General features: G+C 45.7%; 1 protein-coding gene across 1 annotated transcript in view; it reads left to right on the top strand.

The window, feature by feature from the left end:
* Positions 1-1,379: 1,379 nt before the first annotated feature.
* The window catches only part of LOC102744275 (uncharacterized), a 31,493-nt gene continuing 25,992 nt past the window's right edge, over positions 1,380-6,880 (top strand). Inside the window, exon 1 of the mRNA XM_081822769.1 lies at positions 1,380-2,934. The gene's annotated coding sequence lies outside the window, so the exon portion shown is untranslated. The remainder of the gene's footprint in view (positions 2,935-6,880) is intronic.

Raw genomic sequence — 6,880 nt, forward strand, 5'->3', positions numbered from 1 at the left:
GAGCAGGGAGCCCGATGCGGGGCTCGATCCTAGGACCCCAGGATCATGACCCGAGCCGAAGGCAGACACTTAACGACTGAGCCACCCAGGCGCCCCTTTCCTTGTGCTTTTAACACAATGCCTGACACATTCTTGGTGTTTGTTGAATGAATTCACTGGAAAAAGTATGAGGTTCTTGGAAATCAAAACTGCTCTGAAGAGGAAATGCAGGTGACTCATCACAGTGAGCCACCAGGCACGGTAGCTGACTTTTCCTTTGCTCTCTTATGGTTGTGCCATGTGGTCATAGTTATATTAATGGAAGAAAATAAATACTCATCCTAAGTTAACTTGCTGTAATATAGGATGATTTGGATGGATAGCATATTGATCTTCCTAATGCTATTTTTAAAAATCTGTTGAGATATAGTAAGGACACAGGATGGAATTAGAGAATCTTGATCTATCTCAGGTCCGCTACTAACTAGCTCACTAGTGTGCCTTGGATCTGACTTCCCCAGGCATTGGTCGCTTCATCTGAAAACAAGAGCTTAACCAGATCATCCTTAAGGTCTATTTTGGCATTAATATTTTCGAACTCTGGGCTCCTTTGCTTTTTTTAATTTTTTTATTTTTTTTAAAAGATTTTATTTATTTATTTGAGAGAGAGAATGAGAGAGAGCAAGTACATGAGAGGGGGGAGGGTCAGAGGGAGAAGCAGACTCCCTGCTGAGCAGGGAGCCTGATGCGGGACTCGATCCAGGGACTCCAGGATCATGACCTGAGCCGAAGGCAGTCGCTCAACCAACTGAGCCACCCAGGCGCCCTCCTTTGCTTTTTTTTAAAGATTTTTAAAATTAATTTATTTGAGAGAGAGCGTGAGCGAGCGCACAAGCAGGGGGAAGGGCAGAGGGAAAAGGAGAGAGAGAATCACAAGCAGACTCCCGGCTGAGTGCAGAGCCCGACACAGGGCTCAATCTCACGACCCTGAGATCATGACCTGAGCCGAAATTAAGAGTCAGACACTTAACCGACTGAGCCACCCAGGCACCCCTCCTTTGCTTTAGAAAGAGCAACAAGCTTGGAGTTGGAAGGATTTCCTTCAAGCCTCAACGTCACAGCTCACTGGTTGCATGGCTAGGCAAAGATCCAAGGCTGGGCCCTAAACATCTGCAAATTCTGCCTTGACCTCTTAAGGAAGCGACTCATATCATGAGGAAGCCCAAGCAGCCATGGGGAGACGCTCACACGGAGGAGCACTGAACCCCAAGGCCCACATCCCAGCTGAGCTTCCAGTCTGTGCGCCAGCATCAACTGCCAGCCATCCCAGCTCCTTAGATGACACCACAGGAAGCAGGAGAACTCAGCCAATTCACAGATTTGTGAGATCATATGAGAAATGATTGTTGCGTTAAGTCACTCAGTTTTGAGGTTTTTAATGGAGCAATAAGGAAGTGAAACCAAGTGCTTAACAGTACCTTGCCCATAGTAAGTGCTCTAAGGAGGTATATGGAGGGAATGGTAACAGTGAAGGAGTGTTGTGAAAGGGTTGGAAGTCAAGGAAAAACTAACAGGGGTATGGGGCAGGCAAGCTGTATGAAGCCCAAAAATGCGCTCTGCAATACTCCTGTCCTCCCCATCCCCAGGGCTCTCCCACCTATCCAAGACAGCACCAGATGATACAGGAAGTGGCTATTTTGAGCAACTTTATTAGGAAGTCATTCCTTACATTGAACTTTTCTAGCGTTTCCATTCATTGGTCTTAGTTCTGAATTCTGGGGTCCTATAAAACACATTTCTTTTGGAAATGACAGCTCTTTACATATTTGAAAACTGTGACTACTTTGTCCCTCATTCTCCCCTCTTTTCCTACCTAAAGTAAGGAAGAATTCTCCAGATTCTCTCCAGTGCAATGGTATGGTGTTCAGACCTCACACCCTCCAATTTGCTCATTTCTGGGCCACCATTGGCTTTTTGGTGCCTCTTAACAGGTGGCAGCCAGAACCCACCCATCTTAGATGTCTGACCATGCATGGGGGGAATGAATGAATGAAACAAGACTGATCATGTGAAGACTGTTGAAACTGGCCAGTTGCTACATGGAGGCTCACTGTCATCCTCTCTACGTTTATCTTTGAAAATTAAAAAAAAAAAAAAAATTAATGACCCGCCCCCCAAAAAAGGGGGAAATGATACCATGTTTCTATAAAGTCAGGGTGCATTTAGGCAGGGAATTTCATGTGCAGGCATGCTGCTGTCCTTCAGCAAGTGTGCCTTTTGAGGAGGGATCAGGCAAAAGCAAACTCAGTGGGGGCTGGAGAGGGTGGTGCAGAAAGAAACACTGAGAATCTAGTCTGAAACCTGCAGCTTAGCAGAAGCAGCGGGAGAAAAGGCAGAGACTTCAACAAGCCCCACAGCATCAGGAGCACCTTAGAAGGCAGCCTCTGAGATTTCTGCCCAGAATTCTGTTCAAATTGATGCCACCGTGACTCAAGTCTGACAGTGATCACTCAATCTCTGGCTTCCTGGGCCAAACGTGGGGCTCCGTGTCCATAAACGTGGATCAAGTTCTCACGAAGCGACGGGCCCAGGTCACGGGTGAACCCCTAGGGCTCTGAAGTCCACGAGGGGACCCTCTCCCTGGACCGGGACGTCGGGGATGGGGTGGGAGAACGGCCAAAGCCTTCACCTTGTTGGCACCTCCTTGGTTAAAAAAAAGGGAGGTGGGTGGAACTAGGTCCGTGTTCCCGTAGTGGAGCGACTCCGCCTGTCCCCAAAGCGCCTCGACCCCCACGAACCCGAGACACCGAGATGCAGAGACGACTTTCCCAGTTCCTAGAGGGACCGCTACGGCCCAGTTAGACTCCAGCGGGGGCGGGGCCCTTACGCACTTCCGGCTGCGCCGGCCGCGGGGTGCATCGAGGTGTACGAGCGCTTCGAGCGGATTCAAATGCGGTGAGTCTCTCGGTTCCTGGTTCGCGTGGCGGGCGGGAGAGAGAGCCTTGGCCGAAAGGGTTCGGGGAGGGAGGAGTAGGTTGAGCAGCTGTGGCCTCTGGAGAACCCTGGCTGACCCGCCCTGGGAGGTCTTCAGGGAGGAGCCCGCGCTTCTACCCAGCCCCAGGTAGCCGAGGCTCTTGCTCACGGGAAAGCCTTTTCCGCCCCGCCCCGGGGGTTTCACAAATGAAACTGCCTCATTCTCGTTCCAGAGCAGTTTTTCTGTGCTCTTCCTGAGCCGAGCCGTCAGTCGGACCCGGGTTGCCTTCTCTTTTTTTCCCTGGCTCTCAACAGGAAGTCCCAACTCAGGGCTAATTGATGAGAACACGCCTGAGGGGCTTGGAGACCTGCTGTGGGAACCGAGCCTCATTAGAAGTCCCGGGTCGCGGCTGATCCAAGAAAGGGAATAGTACCGTCGAGCTTTGTTCAGATAGAAAGCACACACACAACGGGCATCTGCTCGAGTTTGGAAACGCATTTTTATTTTACCATTTATAAATAGTTTGTCGAGGGAAAGGTGATCTGGTGGGTGAGGACCTTGGAAACCTATGTTATTATAAGGAACAGTTGAAGGAACTGTGAAGAAGAGAGATGAGAGGCGAAAAGCAATTGTTCTCAGGGATTGGAAGGCTGCTATGCAGAAAGTAAATACTGTACAGTAGAATTCTGTGCCTCAGTTACCCAATTTGCCTGCCTACGCGTTTTCAGGTACACAATGAGTGTGTTAAAGACGTTCTAGCATTAGTTGGTAAGTACCAGTCAGTTGTTAGAATCTGTGATAATTTGGTTTATTTGTGCCTCATCTTGTTCCGTAATGGATTTGGGGCACTTTTATAAAAGTATACATTTGGGGAAATTGTCATAAAAGAGAGGAAAAGAGGAGCGCCTGGGTGGCTCAGTGGTTAAGCGTCTGCCTTCGGCTCAGGTCATGATCCTGGGGTCCTGGGATCGAGCCCCGCATCGGGCTGCCCCCTCAGCGGGAGCCTGCTTCTCCCTCTCCCACTCCCCCTGCTTGTGCTCTTTCTCTCGCTGTATCTCTGTCAAATAAATAAATAAAATCTTAAAAAAAAAAAAGGGAAAGAAAGAAAGAAAAAAAAAAAAACCCTGGAAATAGGAACGATTCTCTTCTGGTTATAGTAGACTGAACTTATGAGCCTCTTGTGCTAAACATTCTAGGTAGCCTAAAGAAAGTAGTTCACTGTGGTTGAAGACAATGTGACTTAGTAATGAAGCCTCTTGTTTTCTTTTTTTTTAATTTTTTTTTAAAGATTTTATTTATTTATTTGACAGAGAGAGAGTACAAACGGGGAGCTGCAGGGAGAGGGAGAGGCAGACTCCCCATTGAGCAGGGAGCCCAACGCAGGGCTCGAACCCAGAACCGGAGCCGAAGGCAGATGCTCAACAGGCTGAGCCACCCAGGCGCCCCAAGCCTCTTGTTTTCTATCCACATGCTTTTGATTTTATAAATACTTTGTTAAGAAAGCTTCAGAAGCCTGGGCGCCTGGCTGGCTCAGTCAGTAGAACATGTGACTCTTGATCTCAAGGTCATTAAGTTCAAGCCGCACGTTGGGCATAGAGCTTACAATCAATCAATCATAAATTTAAAAAAAAAAAGAAGAAAGAAAAATTCAGAAGCCAAGACCTGGAGGGCATCCCTGAGTGAACCTTTAGGCAAACTCAGCATGACCAAATGTGAAATAACTGGCTTTTTCGGGGTGGGGGGCGGGAATCAATACAGAGCATTATTGGATTTTTAAAGAAATCTTTGCCAGTCTGATAGATGGAAGCGTTTCATTGTAGCTTTAATTTTCATGTCTTTTATTATAACTAAGGTTAAGTGTCTTTTTGTGTATTTATTATTAAGCTGAGATTTGGACGACAAATAGAAATCTGCCCTGAAAATTGAGCATTAATGGGTCATAGGGAGTGAGGAGGGGAGTGATGAGACAGTATGAGGAGGCAGAGACCAGGCTGTGACTTTTGTGTGCCAAACAGAGAAATTAATAAAATGGTTGTCAACAGCTGGGTGTTATGTGCAGATTTGTATGCTAAACCTCTGCTGGTACTAGACTTACAATGTGTGAAACTTCGATTTTTCAGAGGAGGGAACTTCAGGAGCCAAGGGCAGGCTGCCCCAAGATGGGGCAGTTTACATGAATAGTATTTTGAGTTAAAAGCAATTGAAACCCAGCAGATTCAGGAAAGGCTCTTCACCTTTCCCCTCAAGTGACTGCCTATACCAGAAAGAGAGCTATCAAGGAGATTCTTCTTTACCTAAAAAACCTGCATAATAGGGCACCTTCTGTTTTGCAAACATCTCCTCTCACCTTCCTGCTAATGATCTTCCTCATCTTAGTATCCTCAGACCCCTCTCCTTAGCTCAGGCTGTTATATAAGCCTCCATGTTGCCAGACTGCCTTTGGAATTTCATGTCTGTGTGGCTCCCTGTACATACCAAGCTAAATTTGATTTTCTTCTGTTGAAATTTTTTTTAAATACGCTCTATGCTGAATGTGGGGCTCAAACTCACAACCCCGAGATCAAGAGTCACATGCTCTTCTGACTAAGCCAGCCAGGTGCCCCCTATTTTTTTTTTTTAAATAAAAAATAAATCAATAAACCTCTGCTGCTAGCCTTTGAGCCTCGGAGTTAGAGTTGCCAAACTGGAAAATGGCTTGTGTGATTTCAAAGGAGGACAAGATTGTCATAATGTTGTCAGCTAGTTACAATTGTTTGATAAAAGTAAAAGTAAGCATTGTATATGTTTGCAGTAGATCTGTTAGAAACTTTTTTTTTTTTTGGTATTTAGAGTATCAAATAAATAAATAAAACCTTCAAAAAGGTATTATATTGGTCTCAGGTGTGCAATATAGCGATCCAACAATTTAATACATTACTCAGCGCTCATCAAGACAAGTGCCCTCCTTCATCCCCATCACCTGTTTCACCCATCTCCCCCCCACCCCACCCCACCCCACCCCCAGCCACCCCACCCCCAGGTCACCACCAGTTTATTCTCTGTAGCTAAGAGTATGTTTTGGTTTGTTTCTTTCTTTGTTCGCTTGTTTCATTTCTTACATTTCACATCTAGAATATTAAGTAATTTTTGAAACAAAGAAATAGCATCTGAAATGATGCTGGTTCCATAATCAGTTTCAAGGTCAAAAAATTTTTTTTAATACCTTAGAGGATGGTTGAAATACTGTGTAACAGACAAAAGCCTCTGAAGGCAGGTTAGAAAGGGAACTCCCTTCCCGCCCCCCCCCAACCTCCAGAATGTTCTGAGCAACAGTGGCGTCTTTATAGGAGGTGTGAATTAGTCACATCATGTCTCATTGGAATGGACCAGTGATGGTATCTTTTGTTTCAACAAAATACTGAATAATCAGTCTTTTACAGCCAAAACATCCCCAGATTACTGATGAGGTCTGTCATCCCTCAATCATCCCTCAATCTTGTCAGCTCTTACTCAGAAATAGCTAAGTGGGGAACACCACACCAAAATTCATAGAACTTAAAAACATTCAACTGAAGATTCCTGCCAAGAAGACTTTTGATATTTAGAGTTCTCTTACAGAAACAGTGTTTTTCAATCTTTGGGAACATATGTCTCCCCCTTTTTTTTGAAGGTTTTATTTATTTATTTGTCAGAGAGAGAGAGGGAGAAGTAGGCTTCCCCGCTGAGCAAGGAGCCCAGTGCGGGACTCGATCCCAGGACCCTGGGATCATGACCTGAGCCGAAGGCTGAAGCTTAATCAGCTGAGCCACCCACACGTCCCCATATGTCTCCCTTTTAATTAACATTAAAATTCTCAAAATTCCATCTTGCCCCAATAGAAACTTTATTTCATCAGATCAATATTCTGATAATTGTTGGATGAGAGTCAGAAATTAATTATATTGTTCC

This window comes from Leptonychotes weddellii, chromosome 5 (assembly GCF_054177405.1).
Source record: "Leptonychotes weddellii isolate Sample4059 chromosome 5, ASM5417740v2, whole genome shotgun sequence".
NCBI lineage: Eukaryota > Metazoa > Chordata > Mammalia > Carnivora > Phocidae > Leptonychotes > Leptonychotes weddellii.